Raw genomic sequence first — 21,729 nt, forward strand, 5'->3', positions numbered from 1 at the left:
CCACATTATTTTGTCAAAAGAATCGTTCAGACGATGTACGAAATATGGAACTAAGAGTAGTATCAAATTGTCGGCATAACTTTTGCAGTACATTGCTTAAATCTTTATCGAGAGGGGTAGCACAGTCGTTAGCACACTGGACTCATATTTGGGATGTATGATGGTTCAAACCCACACACTACCATCCTGATATCATTTTTCTGAGATTTTCTTCAACCGCTTGAGGCGACTGAAGAATGGTTCCATCGAACAAGCACAGTATATTCATTTCATTTATTACCTTGTTATTGATGAGTCGTTAAACACTTATCTTCTCCTCCTCCTCATATTTTGTCTCTGATTTCGTGGTTTCTTTCAAAAAATTATTTTTAGGTGATTTAGAAAAATGTCGCTCAATGTTTTGTCAAGAGATCGTTCTTCTTCTTGTGGTGTTCCAACCAGTTTTGTTATGATTGTTCGCTCCTGGATTAGAAGCAGACTGTGAACAATTGTGAAAACTATGAAGAGTGTCCTCTTGTATGTCCAAAATGTTTTGAAATCCACCGTCTTCCTGATTTGCCTGCTGTCCTATTTGCAATATGTTGTGTGTCTTCGCTGTTCGGATGCCACCCAGACCGTGAAGTAATGTGATATTCTCGCAAGGCCTTTTTCCGTATGCTCTCATGGTGTTTAAATCCGCAACCTTCCTGGCGTTTCATTTGTTACATGATTTTTCGTTTATGTTTAGATGTCTGTCTTCCTTACCGCTCCGATGACTATTTTTATGCGAATATTGTTCACAAGCATCGAGTTTTTTGTATCTCAGTAGAAAACCGATAGTTTCTCACAGCATACAAATGAAATATAAATTGAGTAAAATGTTTTAAACTTTGTAAATGAAGAGGAGGCAGCAGTTAAATGCGTTTCATTTCGTTTTGCATGCTGCACAAACGATGAAGAGAAAGTGTGACAGGCGAGAGTGCTGCCATCTGTTGGGATTAAGTAGGACTCGATAGGTATGATATGAGCGGTCGACACGACTGATATCTTTGAGCGAGTGCGAAAACCAGAATACCGCCAGCGAGTTTTAAAATATGCAGCACCGATATTACTTTAAAAACCATAATTCTTCGTTGATATAGTCCATTATTAATATCTTATTCTTAAGGATGTTCTCGTGTTTCTTGGTTGGAGAAATGAAATGTGCTATCTCCTATGATATTACAGACACGAAAAAGGTTTTGATATAAAATTTTATGAAAGATACGACACTGAACTTTAAAACCTTACGAGAGACAGTAAATAACGAATGTACGATAATAAATTGGAATGACATAACATACTGCAAGTAAGTATTTGTCGTCTTTCTTTACTCCTATTGCATACTTACGTTTTCCTTTCTTGTATTTTTTCTGTTTAGCTAATGCTGTCTAGGTAATGTTGTTTATTTCCCTTGTCGATGTCATTCTGCCTTATCTAGCGACTACTCGTTAGATAGTAATGTACTGTTTACAAGATGCAATAGTTGTATTTGGTTTCCTCTCTTTCTGCAAACCTGCACCAAGCCGAAATCGACAGCGAGGCAACAATTTTTGTGATAACTGATTGGGGTAGAAGAAACGAACTCTACAAGCCATAGACCACAATTTTAACTCGTAACTATATCTAGTTCGCTTTGGTGCAGCTGTTTCAAATGTGATTGGTCAGCATCTCAACTGCTCTAGCCATTGTGATATTAAGATGGCGGAGCTGGTGTTCTATCTCTTCTGGAGCAATCGCCGCAAATCACGTCACCAATGCTATGAACAGCCATAAAACATGGCAGTCGCAAGTAGATATCCTGTAAATGGACTGCGTCCCCCGTCTGGGGCGAAAAGTCCAGACGATGTTTTGTATCCCTAACGTATTCTCATCCGTTTGGTAATGACTGATATTTAACGTTTCGCCATCAGAGGAGTTCTACACGTGTTGCAAACAGTACTACTCTGGACGAACAGTAGAGAAGAAAATGTCTCCACTGTTACGAATAGGCGCCAGGAAACTAAGCGCTACAAGTCAACGACAGTCTAGAGGAAATATACGTGAACGCAAAACGTGAGCTCCGCGGTTCGAATACCGACGCAGTAGAGAACTCAAAAGACTCCTGACACGACCTTAACCTTTGTGGAATCTTTCTTTGCGCATGTAAGGTATGCTGTGAATGCACGCTTGTGAGGAAATTACTGTAACCTGTAGGTTATCTGAAACAGGACGGAGATCCTTGAGAAATCGATTGAGTCAGAGTGGTGACTATGGCTCGAACATGTTTCGAGAAATCAGTAATTATAATACCACCTCAGTACGGAATTGCCAACTTCACTGACTTTTCTTGCAACTCGTGACGCATGTGTTACTGGAAATGAGGAAACATTTTTGGTATTACTAAGTAGCTTTCACCGTTTGTCCTATATTGCATTACACTTTTAACTGTGCTTGGTATCGAAGGAAACTGATCGTCTAAATACTTGGTGCCATACGTTTCGATATATCTTACGAAGTAAATGGAGTATAGTTGTCAACTTGTAAAATAATTTTCGGATGCTATTTCACTTCTGGATGTCTGTTGTCACTGCTCATTGTAGGTCTTTTTTTTTCTTTTTTTTTGTGGTCGCGGGTCTTCTGACTGGTTGGTTTGAAACGATAACCTCTTCATCTCAGACTAGCATTTGCAACCTATGTGCTCAATTATTTGTTGGGTATATTCAAATCTCTGTCTTCACCACTGTTTTTACCCTCTGCGGTCCCCTTTAGTACCATGGATGTTATTCCATGAAGCCTTAACACATGTCCTGCCATCCTATCCCTTCACCCTTCCCTTTTTTTTTTTATGAAACACACATTAGCCGTTATGCATTAAGAGTCTGGAATTTCTATAAATACTTGAAAACCAATTCTCTAACTCACTAATATTTAGGTTCATCATATTAGAAATCTTTTAATACTTTTCATAGTTTTTTTGTTTCCTCAACAATAGCTCAGAACATAAGAGGATGTTAAAATATGTCAACAATAATTTAGATTTCTCTTTACAGAAATGATGGCGATTGGTCCTGTTCTAGTAACCCTGTCTGTCCTTATGTGATTTGATTTATGTTTCAAAGTAATCCAATGAAGTTCATTTGATGATATGATATTGCATGAAAAAGCTCTACAACCGAACTCAATATTCAATGCAGAGTGAAGGAATGTGTGGTAGAATGTTATCAGACAAGTCGAGGTGGCTGTGGACCCTATTGCAACTAAATTCCGTGTCTGAATCTACATTTTGAGGTGAATAATAAACGTTTGAAGTAACAAAATACACAAGAAATCTAATACTGGCGTGTGGTTCAGGGTGAGACCTAAGTGTCCATAAGACTTCTGAAAGCAGTGACTTGAATTTAGGAACAGCCAGTATATTTACAGCATATCCTTCCATCACCGGACTTCCATGTTACGATGGGATTTTACGCTTATGTTTATGCACGGATGTGGCACACATCAGTTTGCAGTGGATAACGGATATGAGATTTGGTGCAAAGAGACTTTCGTGGAGTAGTTCACGACATGTCATGTGGACTACATATAGTACACTATCTGATCAAAGGTATCCAGACACTTGGCTGAAAATGACTTACAAGTCCGTGGTAACCTAGCTCGGCAATGCTGGAATTCAGTATGGTGTTGCCCACCCTTAGCCTTGATGACAGCTTCCGCTCCCGTAGGCATAAGTTCAATCAGGTGCTGGAATATTTCTTGCGGAATGGCAGCCTATTCCTCACGAAAGGCTGGAATGATGACAGGTGTAAATGTCAGTCGTGGAGGCCAGTCACGAATTGGACATTTCTATAGGATTCAGACCAGGACTCTGTGCAGACCAGTCCATCACAGAGATGCTATTGTCGCGTAACCACTCCGCCACAGGTCGTGTATTATGAACAGATGCTCCATCGTGTTGAAAGATGCAATCGTCATTCCCGAATTGCTCTACAACAATGGAAGGCAAGAAGCTGCTTAAAACATCAATGTAGACCTGTGCTGTAATAGTGCCACGCAAAACAATAACGGGTGCAAACACCCTCCGTGAAAAACACGACCACACCGTAACACCACCGCCTCCGAATTTTACTGTTGGTACTGCACACGCTGGGAGATGACTTTCACCGGGCATTCGCCATACCCACACCCACCTTGTCATCGGATCGCCATATTGTGTGCCTTGGTTTGCCACTCCACACAACGTTTTTCCACTGTTCAGTTGTCCAATGTTTACGCTCCTTGCAGCAAGCGTGGCGTCCATTGGCATTTACCGGCGTGATGCGTGGCTTATGAGTAGCCGATCGACCATGAAATCCACCAAGTTTTCTCACCTCCCGCCTAACTGTCGTAGCACTTTCAGTGGATCCTGATGCAGTTTGGAATTCCTGTGTGATGATCTGAATAGATGTCTGCCGTCTTCAACTGTCGGCGGTGTCTGTCAGTCAACAGACGGGGTCGTCCTGTACGCTTTTGTACTGTACGTGTCCCTTCACGTTTCCACTTCACTGCCACATCGGAAATAGTGGACCTAGAGATGTTTAGGAATGTGGAAATCTCGCGTTCAGACGTATGACACAAGTGACTCCCAATCACCTGACGACATTCGAAGTCCGTGAGTTCCACGGAGCGCCCCATTTTTCTCTCTCACGATGTCTTAACGACTACTGAGGTCGCTGATACGGCGTACCTGGCAGTTGGTGGCAGCACACTGCACCTAATATGAAAAAACGTTTGTTTTTAGGGGTGGTCGGGTACTTTTGTTAACATAGTATACATTAGCTAGTTTCTTGAGCCTGTTTGCTAGGGAAGCATAAATCACTGCTCTTTAACCTCCACTAGGGCAATTAACATTGTGCTGCGTAACCAGTGGTAAAGCTGAAGTGTAGAGTCTGTAAGAGATATAAATAATCATCACAGCGTGAGAGAGTGTGCTCTACGATTCTTCGATACTTCGGTTTGGTGAGAGTTTGAGACAAATGTAGTTCTTCTGTATAGGAGACTGCAAGTGGAACACTAGTGCTACTCATTGTTAAGTACTGCTCGAGTGTTTGGGTTAAAGGAAGACATCAGAGCTGTTCAGATGCGGGCTGCTAGACTTGTTACCGCCGGCCGGGCTTGGCCGAGCGGTTGTAGGCGCAACGGTCGCCGGTTCGGTCCTGCCTCGGGCATGGATGTGTGTGCTGTCCTTAGGTTAGTTAGGTTGAAGTATATGCGATTGCAGTCTTTCTCGGCGTATTCCATTGATGAAATATTCTCGGGTTATCAGCCGAGTGGTGGCGTCGTCTTGTCGCAACGTTTCGATGAGTTTCGTACCCATCATCTTCTGGCGAAGTGTCGGGATGCTGTGATAGGTGGAACACAGCATCCCGATACTTCGCCAGAAGATGATGGGTACGAAACTCATCGAAACGTTGCGACAAGACGACGCAAGGTTGAAGTAGTTCTAAGTTCTCGGGGACTGATGACCTCAGAAGTTAAGTCCAATAGTGCTCAGAGCCATTTGAACCATTTCGAACTTGTTACCGGTAGGTTCGACCGACACGTAAATATTATATGCTTCGGGTATCCCTGAATGTTCTTGGCATTATTTTCGATGAACGCTACTGAGAAAATTTGGAGAGCCGGCATTTGAAACTGTCTGAAGAACGATACTGGCGCTAACGTACATTACGAGTAAGAACCACAAACATTATAGAAATTAGGGCTCGTATGCTAGTGTATAGATAGCTGCATTTCTGTCGCTCGGTTTGCGAGTGGAACAGAAAAGGAAATGATTAGTAATGGTACAGCGTAACCTCCACGATGCGCAGTACGGTGCTTTGCAGAGCACGTATGTAAATCTAGGTGTAATGAGCATGAAACTTGAAAATTAGGAACCAGGCAATTTCTAATAAGCTACGTTGGTAATCTTGAGATAACTCATTTACTGAGGAACTAATCAAGTTGTCAACTAGAAAGGTCTTTTTTCCTACTATCCTCCTGCAACCTTGAGCTTGTGTACTACGCGTTGAGTACGCGGCCTTGTAAGCGTCTCCTTCCATGCATGACTTCAAGACAGGTAGCTAAATATTTGCGCTGACAGGCTGCACCACTCTTTACGTAAGCCTTGAAGTAGCTGTGAACGCAATGGTTAAGTCCAAGAGGAGGTTTGCGCACAAGTCTTGGTTCTACGTGTGAGCCTTAGGATAAATCTAATTCCCTTCGGTTTTCACATCGTCAGTTCATTCAATTTAGCGCGTTACGTTCATTTCAGGTTATTGATGAGGTCAATAAAATGTCTAGGGTGTGGTGTCCTATGCTGTAGCAATACAGTATATACTCTCTTATGCTTCAAACTGACTTTTCGATTCTTGCCAAAAGTAGTTTTCAAAATTTTAATCTGTTTTTCATCTTTCTTTCAAGTTAATTAAACTGTTTTATAGCCATAGGGAGAGAAAAACATTATTTGCGTCTTGCACATACGAATAGAGGCTAAAATTTAGAGAACTATCAAAACAATCGAGCTCGTTAAGAAGAGGTAGGTAAGAGCAAAATCAGATAAGAGCTCGCATAATAGCAGAAAGTAAGGAGATTCGTTATTGCATATGCATCACGTTACATTTCAAACTACTTGCAGAAGAGAATTATGACGAGTAAAGAAATTCAGCAGCTTTCGTTTATAGAAAGAGAAAGTGACAATATTAAAATCAATCTTTTACGTGTACTTCCGCAGACCCATATTTTACCTCTGGCTTCACAGCGTCAGATTTCCCTTAATTTGTTTCGTATTATCTGTGTCACATCTTTCTCATCAGCTGTTGCCCACTTTGAGTGTATCTTTATGTAAGAAAAAATTAAAGAGCGGTGGTCCACGAATTAAAATAACGTCGAGACCGAGGTAATTACAAATTATTTCTGTTGCCCCATCTGACGAAAGCTAGAATGCCCACTGGATAGCTTTTAGCTTCCTATCAATTCCTATGAGGCATTATTTTCCTCAGCAGGTGAGTAACGACATGAGAGTTTCAAGATATGACAACCGTCTACTTCATTTTCTTGGAGTAATATGGCAAAATATTTTGGATCTATGCTGTTTTGATGAAAACTGAAATTTTGCAACCGTGGCTGTGTAGAAAATACAGACTGATCCTTGCAAAGTACAATACAGCAAGCAGCAACTGTTAATAATACTTTTATTCCCACAAATAGCGGCGTCACTGGTTTCGAAGCAATCAGACGGACGTTCACGTTTAGATGCCTTTATAAACATAAGAAAAATTTTCATCTGAAAGTAGACAGCCATTTCAAGAAGAAATCGTCGGTCCCAAAGAGTAACAGCGCTATTTCTGTGAATAAACATCATTATTAACAGTGGCGATTTGCTGTTTTCTATTTTGGACCAAGTTGTTTTAGCGAGAAGGAACGCTCTTAACCAAGTTGTGTGCCACTCAGTCTGCGTTAGTTTCAGTCTTACTCTAAAAGTAGAAACTGATGTTGCTTCTATTCATGTGGCTTGAGATACCTATTTTATCGCGTTCACGTCGCTAGCAGTGTATGGATGACAATTACGATCTGTGGAAAAACTGAAAAGAAAGACAAACAAATATGTGAGATTTTATGTCATAGGTGTATGCTGAAAATTATGATTACGAATAACATAACAAAGTGCTGTGCATCATTTCGTGTTGACACAAAAACTTGTTTAGGGGAGCGGTCAGTGGACCCTAGGAAGAAAAAGAATTTTCATGTTGAGACTATATATTTCAGTTCTTTTGCAAAACATATGGAGTACTTTGCAGCATACATTCCACATGGTCCGCAAGAGTTCAAGGTGGCTAGTGACGAGCTACAAGCTTTCCAGTAAAAATGTATGTAACCATCTTTTCCGAGCGGATACTTGCATATAGGCGTGTGTAGAGTATATTGGTACTAAAATTAATTACTTCACTGAAGTATGGTTTCCTTTAAGCGTAGAATCAATTATTTAATATTATTTGCATTGTTTCAGCAAGGGACCACATTACCCATGGCCCTGGGGCAAAATGGTCACTGCGCAGACGTTCAAATTATCTAATTAACGTAAATGTGTCTATTTCAATATATGTATATATACATCAACAGTTCCACTGTTGAAGTTAGAGACAGTAAGTCTGAATGATATGTCAAATGTAGAGCTTTCTGTTTTAAGGTGACCACATTGCCCTGAGCTCCCCTACACTGAAGGAAAGTTGGTAGGCGTGTTTCTACACCTAAAAGATGATGTCTAATCCAATTTCACGTCAACCGCATAAGAATGTCAAGAGTAGCGTCATCATGAGGATGCACATCAGGTATACTTTAAATACACTCTGTAACGGTTGTGAGCGTTAGTTACCTTCGAGAGTGGACATGGCGAGCTGACGTGAGTCAAGTTGGCCTTTAAGGCTACAGAGAATCCTCGTGTTATAGCTCTATGGGAAGCTGGAGGTTACTTCTGCTGTATTGCAGAAAGAGTTGGTAGGAACGTAGCCACTGGACATGACTGCTGGCAGCAGTGGTCACGGGAATGTGCGGTGGCAAGAAGACTGGACTGCAGACAGTCACACTGTTGTGTTCAGCATAACGCTCTGGTGCACCGTACTGCATCTGCAGCAGCTGTTTCAACACCAGTTGGCACCACAGTGACACAACGAACTGTTCCTAATAGGTCACTTCAAGAACAGGTACATGCCATTTGCGACTTCCGTGGTGTCAAGCAAGAGCTCATTGGAGGGCAGAATGGAGGACTGTTGAGTTTTCTGGTGACTGTTGGCCCTTCCTCGATGCCAGTGAAGGCCTTGATTTGGTCAGAAGGAGACCCGTTGACGACCTGCTATCACTTGGTCTGCTTGCTAGACACACTTGACCCACACTCTGAGTAATGACACATTTTTCCAAAGAAAATCAATGATTTTTATTACATCTGAGACCGATTTCGCATCACTTATCGGTACATCCTCAGGCAGTGCACCGATAAGTGGTCGCAGATTTAATAAAAGTAATTGACACTGCCAGTGCGGAATTTTCTTTGGAAAAATGTCGAAGTTTGGCTGTGGTTGCCCAACCTGCAAAATGACACATCCACTGCACCATGACTGCAAGTCTCTAAGTCACTCTGGTGATTCGACCTGCTGTGCTGCCATTCATGAACAGCACTCCAGAGGATGTTTTCCGACAGGATAACGCTCGCCGACATAACCGCTGTTGTAACCCAACGTGCTCTGCAGATTGTCGACAGGTTGCGTTGACCTACTCGAACACAAGTTCTGTCTGTAATCGAGCACATATGGGACATCATCGGACATCTGCTCTAATGTCATCCACAAACACCATTAACCGTCTCTGTATGGACCGACCAACTGCTACAGCATTGAACGCCATCTCACAAACTGACAACCGGCACCTGTACAAAGCAATGCACGCTCTATTGCACGCTTGCGGTCAACAACTTTTTTTTTTTTTGGGGGGGGGGGGCGGCTATAACGGTTATTGACGTTTATTCACGTTTGCGCTTATATTGACTTCAGATCTTGCTATGTTAATCACTTAAATACATTTCCTAGGAGGTAATATAGTCCCCCATTCGCATCTACGGGCAGGGATTACTCAGGAGGACGTCATTACCAGGAAAAAGAAAACTGATCCCTTAATCGGGCAGGTAGGTTACAAAATTTAAAAACGGAAATGGATAGGTTAAAGTTAGATATAGTGGGAATTAGTGAAGTTCGGTGTCAGGAGAAACAAGACTTACGGTCAGGTGAATATACAGGGTTAAAAATACAAAATCAAATAGAGGTAATGCAGGAGCAGATTTAATAATGAATAAAAAATAGGAGTGCGGGTAAGCTATTACAAACAGAATAGTGAACGCATTATTGTGTCCAAGATAGACACGAATTACAAGCTTACTACAGTAGTACAAGTTTATAGGCCAACTAGCTCTGCAGAAAATGAAAAAATTGATGAAACGTATGATGAGATAAAAGGAATTACTCAGGTAGTGAAGGGAGACGAAAATTTAATAGTAATGGGTGACTGGAATTCGAGAGTAGGAAAAGGGAGAGAAGGAAACGTACTAGGTGAATATGGAATGGGGCTAAGAAATGAAAAAGGAATCCGCCTGGTAGAGTTTTGCTCAGAGCATAATTTAATCATAGCTAACACTTGGTTCAAGAATTATGAAAGAAGATTGTAAGCATGGAAGAATCCTGGAAATACGAGAAAGTATCAGGTAGATTATATAATGGTAAGACAGAGATTTCGGAACCCCAATCTATTGGTTATGAACTGTAGATTGAAACTGAAGAAACTGCAAAAAGGTGTGAATTTAAGGAGATGGGACCTGGATAAACTGACTAAACCAGAGGTTGTCAAGAGTTTCAAGGAGACCATAAAGGAACAATTGACAGGAATGGGGGAAAGAAATACAGTAGAAGAAGAATGGGTAACTTTGAGGGATGAAGTAGTGAAGGCAGCAGAGGATCAAGTAGGTAAAAAGATGAGGGCTAGTAGAAATCCTTGGGTAACAGAAGAGATATTGAATTTAGTTGATGAAAGGAGAAAATACAAAAATGCAATAAATGAAGCAGGTAAAAAGGAATACAAACGTCTCAAAAATGAGATCGACAGGAAGAGCAAAATGGCTAAGCAGGGATGGCCAGAGGACAAATGTAAGGATGTAGAGGCTTATCTCACTACGCGTAAGGTAGAAACTGCCTACAAGATAATTAAAGAGACCGTTGGAGAAACAAGAGCCACTTGTATGAATATCAAGAGCTCAGATGCAGATTCTAAGCAAATAAGGGAAAGCAGAAAGGTGGTAAGGGTGTATAGAGGGTCTATACAAGGGCGATGTACTTGAGGACAATATTATGCAAATGGAAGAGGATGTAGATGAATATGAAATGGGAGATACGATACTGCGTGAAGAGTTTGATAGAGCACTGAAAGACCTGAGTCGAAACAAGGTCCCGGGAGTAGCCAACATTCCATTAGAACTACTGACGACCTTGGGAGAGCCAGTCCTGACAAAAGTCCACCATCTGGACAGCAAGATGTATGAGACAGGTGAAATAGCCTCACACTTCAAGAAGAATATAATAATTCCAATCCCAAAGAAAGCAGGTGTTGACAGATGTGAAAATTATCGAACTATCTGTTTAATAAGTCACAGCTGCAAAACACTAACACCTCGGGGAAGATCAGTTTGGATTCCGTAGAAGTAATGGAACACGTGAGGCAACACTGATCTTACGTCTTATCTTAGAAGAAAGATTAAGGAAAGGTAAACCTACGTTTCTAGTATTTGTAGACTTAGAGAAAGACTTCTGGTCAGGTGACTACAGGGTTATAAACACAAAATCAAATAGGGGTAATGCAGGAGTAGGTTTAATAATGAATAGGAAAATAGGAATGCGGGTAAGCTACTACAAACAGCATAGTGAACGCATTATTGTGGCCAAGATAGATAAGAAGCCCACACCTACTACAGTAGTACAAGTTTATATGCCAACTAGCTCTGCAGATGACGAAGAAATTGAAGAAATGTACGCTGAAATAAAAGAAATTATTCAGATAGTGAAGGGAGACGAAAATTTAATAGTAATGGGTGACTGGAATTCGAGTGTAGGAAAAGGGAGAGAAGGAAACATAGTAGGTGAATATGGATTGGGGCTAAGAAATGAAAGAGGAAGCCGCCTAGTAGAATTTTGCACAGAGCACAACTTAATCATAGCTAACACTTGGTTTAAGAAACATGAAAGAAGGTTGTATACGTGTAAGAACCCTGGAGATACTAAAAGGTATCAAATAGATTATATAATGGTAAGACAGAGATTTAGGGACCAGGTTTTAAGTTGTAAGACATTTCCAGGGGCAGATGTGGACTCGGACCACAATCTATTGGTTATGACCTGTAGATTATAACTGAAGAAACTGCAAAAATGTGGGAAATTAAGGAGATGGGACCTGGATAAACTGAAAGAACCAGAGGTTGTACAGAGTTTCAGGGAGAGCATAAGGGAACAATTGACAGGAATAGGGGAAAGAAATACAGTAGAAGAAGAATGGGTAGCTCTGAGGGATGAAGTAGTGAAGGCAGCAGAGGATAAAGTAGGTAAAAAGATGAGGGCTGCTAGAAATCCTTGGGTAACAGAAGAAATATTGAATTTAATAGATGAAAGGAGAAAATATAAAAATGCTGTAAATGAAGCAGGCAAAAAGGAATACAAACGTCTCAAAAATGAGATCGACAGGAAGTGCAAAATGGCTAAACAGGGATGGCTAGAGGACAAATGTAAGGATGTAGAGGCTTATCTCACTAGGGTTAAGATAGATACTGCCTACAGGAAAATTAAAGAGACCTTTGGAGAGAAGAGAACCACGTGTATGAACATCAAGAGCTCAGATGGCAACCCAGTTCTAACCAAAGAAGGGAAGGCGGAAAGGTGGAAGGAGTATATAGAAGGTTTATACAAGGGTGATGTACTTGAGGACAATATTATGGAAATGGAAGAGGATGTAGATGAAGATGAAATGGGAGACACGATACTGCGTGAAGAGTTTGACAGAGCACTGAAAGACCTGAGTCGAAACAAGGCCCCCGGAGTAGACAACATTCCATTAGAACTGCTGACGACCTTGGGAGAGCCAGTCATGACAAAACTCTACTGTCTGGTGAGCAAGATGTATGAGACAGGCGAAATACCCTCAGACTTCAAGAAGAATATAATAATTCCAATCCCAAAGAAGGCAGGTGTTGACAGATGTGAAAATTACCGAACTATCAGTTTAATAAGTCACAGCTGCAAAATACTAACCCGAATTCTTTACAGACGAATGGAGAAACTGGTAGATGCGCACTTCGGGGAGGATCAGTTTGGATTCCGTCGAAATGTTGGAACACGTGAGGCAATACTGACCTTACGACTTATCTTAGAAGAAAGATTAAGAAAAGGCAAACCTACGTTTCTAGCATTTGTAGACTTAGAGAAAGCTTTTGACAACGTTGACTGGAATACTCTTTTTCAAATTCTAAAGGTGGCAGGGGTAAAATACAGGGAGCGAAAGGCTATTTACAATTTGTACAGAAACCAGATGGCAGTCATAAGAGTCGAGGGGCATGAAAGGGAAGCAGTGGTTGGGAAAGGAGTGAGACAGGGTTGTAGCCTCTCCCCGATGTTATTCAATCTGTATATTGAGCAAGCAGTAAAGGAAACAAAAGAAAAATTTGGAGTAGGTATTAAAATTCATGGAGACGAAGTAAAAACTTTGGGGTTCGCCGATGACATTGTAATTCTGTCAGAGACGGCAAAGGACTTGGAAGAGCAGTTGAATGGAATGGACAGTGTCTCGAAAGGAGGATATAAGATGAACATCAACAAAAGCAAAACGAGGATAATGGAATGTAGTCAAATTAAATCGGGTGATGCTGAGGGAATTAGATTAGGAAATGAGACACTTCAAGTAGTAAAGGAGTTTTGCTATTTAGGAAGTAAAATAACTGATGATGGTCGAAGTAGAGAGGATATATAATATAGACTGGCAATTGCAAGGAAAGCGTTTCTGAAGAAGAGAAATTTGTTAACATCGAATATAGATTTATGTATCAGGAAGTCATTTCTGAAAGTATTTGTATGGAGTGTAGCCATGTATGGAAGTGAAACATGGACGATAACTAGTTTGGACAAGAAGAGAATAGAAGCTTTCGAGATGTGGTGCTACAGAAGAATACTGAAGATAAGGTGGATAGATCACGTAACTAATGAGGAGGTATTGAATAGGATTGGGGAGAAGAGAAGTTTGTGGCACAACTTGACTACGAGAAGGGATCGGTTGCTAGGACATGTTTTGAGGCATCAAGGGATCACAAATTTAGCGTTGGAGGGCAGCGTGGAGGGTAAAAATCGTAGAGGGAGACCGAGAGATGAGTACACTAAGCAGATTCAGAAGGATGTAGGTTGCAGTAGGTACTGGGAGATGAAGAAGCTTGCACAGGATAGAGTAGCATGGAGAGCTGCATCAAACCAGTCTCTGGACTGAAGACAACAACAACAACAAAATTTCCTAGACATTACTCAGCACTGACACTGGTGAAGAGCCTAGAGCATTTATGTAACATAGTATCACCATAAGTATGACACCAACCAAATCTGTTTAAGTGCTTCCAGAAACCACGTATTTTTACACTTCTTCTAAATCAAAACTGATTTTCACTGAAGTCCGCGTATTCCACAGTCTCCGCTAGTAATCTGTGTACGCATTTTGTATCCACGACTTCCATGGTTCGGTAACATTCGCACATGTCCCAACCTGTCTTCTCAGGAATTTGTACATCTCGTTTCCTTGAAGTCGGAGTGTATTGTATTGTCAGTCCCGTGTATCTTCCGTAGAGGTAGAAATGCTTGTCATATTCTTCATGGTAGTACAAAGGAAGTAACAAGTTATAAACAACAATGAGTCGCTGTTGTGCTACGTTTTGCAATCTGTCGTAATACTGGATGTCTACAGCGTTCTACTTGCGATGGCCGACAACTTACCTTATAATAGAATGCGTCCTCATGAAGCTCTGGCAAGCCGAGGCGATGGAAATTTTAATTTACAACATATTGCTCGGCGTTGTGGTGGGCTATCGTTACCGCCCAAAGGGACTGTAGCCACGTGTTCACCATCATTTCTGGAATCTGTTAAGCGACAATATTTGCAGATGTACGTTTCCGCCCAGAACTGTTCACACGGGCCACAAAATAGCAGCCAAACGGGCAAACGAGAGTCGTGAAAGTGAGAGTGGCTATCCAGTTTTAGCACTCCACAAGGTAAAAAGTTAACAACGAAAAGAAAGATTGGGCATTATCCTTTCTTAAACGAGGAATTCGTAGAATATGCATGCTCGTACCATTTATTAGGATGCTTTGCTAGAACTCATGAACAGGTGCTTACCTTTTCAATGCTGTTGTAACACGATTTTTAATATCTCTTAAAAAAAATTCGTACAAGAATTGATAAGACCTTACCGTAATGAAAGACTGTATGTGAGGTACACTCAGAATTGCTGTCACTCTTCAGTTTTTGATTGTTTGGTCTAAGTAAATTTCTCATTAATATGCATGCTCGTACCATTTATTAGGATGCTTTGCTAGAACGCTTGAAATAAGCATCAAAGTTTCATGTAAATACGTCCTCGTAGTTCACCAGTTCAATGAGAGAACCATTAATTTTATGAATTAGATACATCTACCACCGTGGTGGTATAGGACTTGAAAAGTAATGTACACAAATACTATAATAACAAAATAAGACCAAATGTGTAATTGACGCCTATGAGCACGAAAATCCACGTAATTAATTTGAGCAAGCTGTGCAGAATACAGTTAGGACTCACTGCAGCACATCTGCTAAGACTGTAGCAAGGAGAAAGTACTTTTTCACTTTGTGAGGTTTGTATGTATTATTTCCTGTGTTCCTTTTATGTGGTCGATGATGTACGTATCACATTCATAAATTACATGCCTCTTTCATTTGCTCACCTCTACCTAGTAAGCGCCAGGCAGGAGTAGCGTTCTCGATCCTGGCTTCGAAGCACGCCACCGCTTGAGCTTCGTATAAAAACCGTCACCATTGGCGGCCGAAGATTTCCGGCAGAGCCAGCCGGGTTAGCCGAGCGATTCTAGGCGCTACACTCTGGAACCGGTCGCAGGCTCGAATCCTCCCTCGGACATGAATGTGTGTGATGTCTTTAGGTTAGTTCGGTTTAATTAGTTCTAAGTTCTAGGGGACTAATGACCTCAGAAGTTAAGTCCCACAGTGCTCAGAGCCATTTGAGCCACTTCCGGCAGGAGGAGTCACCCTCATACTGACAACGGCCTTGTCAAAGAGGGTGGAGGAGCGGGCAGAGGTTCAGGGGCACTCTGTTGTTCTTGAGGTGTGAAACTGCCATTAAAGACGGAAGAAACACCAATGATCAATGGCATGGGAATGCAGGAGGCAATGGGAACCACTGCTTTAATGACAAAAATGTCTGTCCACACGACATGCGGCCTATAATTGAAAAAGTGTCATGATGATTTCTCCATAGATAAAAGATTCCGGAATAGTTAGCCATTCAGAACTCCGTGAGCGGCCTCCCAAAGTGGAGGGGACCATAATGAAAAGATTGAACAACCAAAGAAAGAAAAATGTTCTTCGAGTCGGAGCGTGGAATTTCAGCAGCTTGAAGATCAGAAGGAAACTAGAAAATCTGGAAAGGGAAATGGGAAGGATCAATTTAGACAGAGTGTGGATCAGTCAAGTGAAATGGAAAGGAGACTAGGATTTCTGCTCAGAAAATGGTATATCGAGAGTAGGCTTCGTTATGATTAGAAATGAAGTGCGGAAAATTGTGTTACTTTGATTAGTTCATTGATAGGATTGTTCTCATCAGAATCGACAGCAAACCAAGAGCGACAAACATAGTTCAGGTATACATACTGGCGCAGCATGCTGAAGACGAGGAGACAGAGGATATTGAACGGATAATTCAGTACGTAAATGGAGATGAGAATCTAACAGACATGCAAGAACTGGAATACCGTTACAGTGCGAAGGGTTGAAGAACTTTTACTAGAGAATGTTGGCTTGGTATTAGAAACGAGAGAGGAGAAATAGTAATTGAGTACTGTACTAAATATCAGCTAGCCCTAAAAGCGGTTACTCTGATCAAGAATCGCAAGAGGAGGAGATATATATGGAAAAGGCCTAGAGATACGAAAGATTTCAGTTACATTACATCACAGTCATGCAAAGATTCCTAAACCAGATACTTGTCGCTAAGGCGTACCCCGGAGCAGATATAGACTCAGATCACAATTTAGTAGTGTTGAAGAGTAGGTCGAACTTCAAGGGAATAGTCAGGAAGAATCAGTCTGCAAAGAAGTCGAGTACGGAGGTACTAAGGAATGACGAGTTGCTCTTGAAGTTCTTTGTGGATACAGATACAGCAATAAAGAATTGCTCAGTAGACATTGACAGTTGAAGACGAGTGGTCATCACTGAAAGGGCGATGACAAGAGATGGAAAGAATAACCTGGGTACAAAGAAGGAAAGTGCGAAGAAACCATGGCTAACAGATGAAATACATCAGTTGATCGATGAAAGAAAGAAGTACAAAAATGTTCAGGAAAATTCAAAAACACATAAATACAATTCACTTAGGAATGAAATAAACAGAAAGTGCAGAGAAGCTAAGGTGCTTGTAAAATGAGAACCAATTAAAAAATAAATAATTGTTGGAAGGACTGACTTAGCAAATAGAAAAGTCAAAGCAACCTCCAGTGAAATTAACAGCACTGTTAAGTGCAGAGGAGAGAGCAAACAGAAAGAAAGGGTATATTGAAGGCCTCTAAGGCAGATAAGAATTCTCTGATATGATAGAAGAAGAAACCGGAGTCGATATGGAAGAGACAGGTTGGTTCAAATGGCTCTCAGCACTATGGGCATAACTTCTGAGGTCATGTCTCCTAGAATTTAGAACTACTTAAACCTAACTAACCTAAGGACATCACACACACCCATGCCCGAGGCAGGATTCGAACCTGCGACCGTATCGGTCGCGCGGTTCCAGACGGTAGCGCCTAGAACCGCTCGGCCACTCCGGCCGGTGGAAGAGATGGGTCATTCCGTATTAAAATCAGAATATAAAAGAATTAAAAGCAAATGAGGTAGAAGGGATGGATAACATTCCATCTAAATTTATAAAATAATTGGGGGAAATGGCAATCAAACTACTATTCATGCTAGAATGTAGAGTGTATGACTCGCGAGATATACCACCCGAAGGGTAATATACAACACGTACAAGCGACAAGATGGAATAAGGCAGAGGTGTAGTTTTCCGGCCATACTCTTCAGTCTCTACATTGAGGAAGGAATGGCGGAAATAAAGGAAGATTCATAAGAGGAATTAAAATTCAATGTAAAGAAATATCAATGATAAGATTCGAAACATATTAAGTAGCGGACGTGTGAATGGTGTGTCTGTAAATAATCGTAGGAATTTTTCTTGTTTTCAATTTGTGGAATCGCACTCATAAGGTCGGAACTGCAGAGAAGCCTCGGCAGAGAAGCTTCACCGAACAGAGATGAGTAAGATGTGATCTTTGCTTTGTGAAGATGTGCGCCAGATTTATCTATTGATCGCAAGAGGAGTAGAGACAGGCAGTTGAGATTTGGTGTTAGATGTGAAGAGTCGAGATTTGGTTTAAAAGCAGTGAGCAGCAAACAATGGAGATTTCTGGGAATTATATAATGAATTAATGGCAAATTTACTGTGGAGAGGAAAATAATTGATTTTTATGCTGGTATCTTTCTACTCTTTGTGAATAATCGATTAAAGGTAATGATTTTTCTTTCTTTATCTTTTTTTTCGGCAGCTGTTTGATAATGCAGCATTCTCTAGTTCGTCTGCCACCAGGATCTGAGGAATGTACGCTTTTCATTATTTTGTTAGTTTTATCGATGATTGTGAGAGAAATAGATTTTAGAATTTTGTTAAAGGCGCTACTGCACATGTGAAGTTTAATTTTTGTAATTCTTGGATTACAGTTACGCAATTTCAGAGATAGCTTTTGTTATTGAAATTTCGTTATATTTTATTAAGTTGATATGAGGTTGCTATTGAGTTAATTTAACCCAGAGTCATTGTCCACTTCGCAAGAGTTAATTAATTTTCATTTTTTGTAAACCATTATCAAAAATTTGAACCAAGAATGATAACAATGTATTTAGAGAAAGTATTGCACCCTAGCTTATCTCAGTAGATTTAGCATCTGCTACCGAGATGCGCTGTAGCTGCGAGACTGGCGTCATCCAGCGTAACCCAGGTAAGACCAACACTGCAGAAAATAAATTCTTTCTTTGATTTAATTTCATAAGGATCAACATTACTTTCAATGTAATCAGTTTTTCATTAAATGTCATTGTCTGATTTTGTGATAGCAATGTGTTTCAAACCAGACATGTTTTTCTCAGAATTCTCGCAGACATATTTCTCTGGACATTATTGTCTTCAAGTTACGAGCCTTAAAGTCTGGTATGCGTTCCATTCAAAGCAGGAAGCTGAATGTTCGGCATCTAACAGGCAATTTAACATTACAGACGCAATCAACTTTATAGATACACTTTCACAAAAATAAATTTAAAAAGGTAACTTTAAATCAGCAACACCTCAGCGATGTCTCCCAATATACCGGCAGCAACCTGCGTCATGAATTTTACCGACCATACACTGGTACGCTGAAGTCATATTGCAGCTAGTACTTCTGAGGCCCCACATTGCCGTCAAATTTTGCCCGTGTTAATGTACCTCTACGCGTGTGAAGCGCGCGCAGAGTACGACTGAGACGGAGGAACCACCGAGCAACGTGACCTGAGTGTACCCAGTAGGTGTTGGGGAGGGGGTGGGGTGGGTGTCTCGTAGCCGCGGGGCACGTGAGCGAGGCGACGGCTTGGCATTTGGCGAGCCAGCCACTGGTCATCCGGCAGGCCTTGAGGCCGAAGAAGACGAGCGGCGGCGGGGTCGCGCCGGCTCCAACACGCCGCGACCGCAACAGACGGCGGCGGATGCGGTGACACCGCTACTCGAAGCAACGAATACTAACGTCAGTCTATCCACGACCTTACTTCAGCTCTCTGTCTGCGGTTTAAATAACTTGAGCGATCACTTATTACGAATCGTCAGGTTTTCCGCTTTTTTCTGTTCCTTATTTGCTTCAAAACACATGAAGTTACACTATGTGATGAAAAGTATCAGGACACCTGGCTGGAAATAACTTAGAAGTTCGTGGCGCCCCCCATCGGTAATGCGTGAAGTCAGTATGGTATTGGCCCACCCTTAGCCTAGAGGACAGCTTCCACTCTCGCAGCGATCTGTTCAGTCAGGTGCTGGAAAGTTTCTTGTGAAATGGGAGCCATTCTTTACGAAGTGCTGCACTGAGGAAAGATATTGAATTCTGTCGGTGAGGCCTGACACGAAGTCGGTGTACCAAACCATCCCAAAAGTGTTCTTCAGGATTCAGGTCATGGGACAGTTCTAGCCAGTTCATTACAGCGATGTTCTTGTCATGTAAACACTCCACCACAGGCCGTGCATTATGAACAGGTGCTCGATAGTGTTGAAAGACACAGTCGCCATCCTCGAATTGATCTTCAACAGTGGGAAGCTGGAAGGTGCTTAAAACATCAATGTAGGCCTGTGCTGTGATAGTGCCACACAAAACAACAAGGGGTGCAAGCTCCCTCGATGAAAAACACGGCCACACCGTAACACCACTGCCTCCGAATTTTACTGTTGGCACTACACACGCTGGCAGATGACGTTCACCGGGCATTAGCCATACCCACACCTTGTCATCGGATCGCCATATTGTGTACCGTGATTCGTCACTTCACACAACGTTTTTCCACTGTTCACTCGTCCAATGTTTACACTCCTTACAGCAAGCGAGGCGTCGATTGGCATTTACCGACGTGATGCGTGGCTTATGAGTAGCCGCTCGACCGTGAAATCGACCAAGTTTTCTCACCTCCCGCCTAACTGTCGTAGTACTTGCAGTAGATCCTGATGCAGTTTGGAATTCGTAATTGGTGCTTTGGATAGATGCCTGTCTCATAGACATTATGACCCTCTTCAACTGTCGGCGGTCTCTGTCGGTCAACGGAAAAGGTCGGCCTGTATGCTTTTGTGCTGTACGTGTCCCTTCACGTTTCCACTTCACTGTCATATCGGAATCAGTGGACCAAGGAGTGTGGAAAGCTCGCGTACAGACGTGTGACACAAGTGACACCCTATCACCTGACTGCATTCGAAGTCCGTAAGTTCCGCAGAGCGCCCCATTCTTCTCTCACACAATGTCTAGAGACTACTGAGGTCACTGATATGGAGTACTTCACAGTAAGTGGCAGCACAATGCACCTAATAGGAAAAACGGATGCTTTTTTGGGTGTCGGGATACCTTTTAACACATAGTGTATGTGTGCTTCTTTCCATACGCGTTTCGCTTCCTTTATCTAGGGAGCATCTTCAGTGGCTTGTAATACAGGTTTGTGACATTAAATAGTGGCATTAAAACTGAGGGGGGATGTAGGTGACAAGATACACGATGAGATTGCTATCCTCAGTGACTGTGAAGGATAATTACAGGTTATGTTGGATGGGGTGAATAGTCCAACGAGTAGAGAATACGCATTGAGAGTAAAACGGATATATCAGAAACGAGAATAACGAGAATGCAGCATCCAAATTGGGGACCACGAAGTAAATCTCCTAACTTGGAAGGACATGACGGACGAAATAAAGAGGGCATAAGTAGCAGACTAGCATAGCCAAATGTGGCATTCCTGATGAAGAGAAGTATATTGGTACGAACAAAATTTGCCTTAATTTGAAGAAGAAATTTCTGAGTATATACGTTTGAAGCACAGCATTGTACAGTAGTGAGTCATGGACAATGGGAAAACCGGAACAGAAGAGAATAGAAATATTAGAGATTTGGCGAAATAAAAACATAATTAAAATCAGGCGACTGATAAATTAAGGAACGATGTGGTTCGCTATATAAGAGGCGAAGAAAGGAACGTATGGAAAACAATAACGAGAAGGGGCAGGATGAGGGACGTGTGTCAGGAACTAGCCGCCGTAGCACTAGAGGAAACTGTAGGCGGTAA

The sequence above is a fragment of the Schistocerca gregaria genome, chromosome 8 (genome assembly GCF_023897955.1).
Source record: "Schistocerca gregaria isolate iqSchGreg1 chromosome 8, iqSchGreg1.2, whole genome shotgun sequence".
Classification (NCBI taxonomy): domain Eukaryota; kingdom Metazoa; phylum Arthropoda; class Insecta; order Orthoptera; family Acrididae; genus Schistocerca; species Schistocerca gregaria.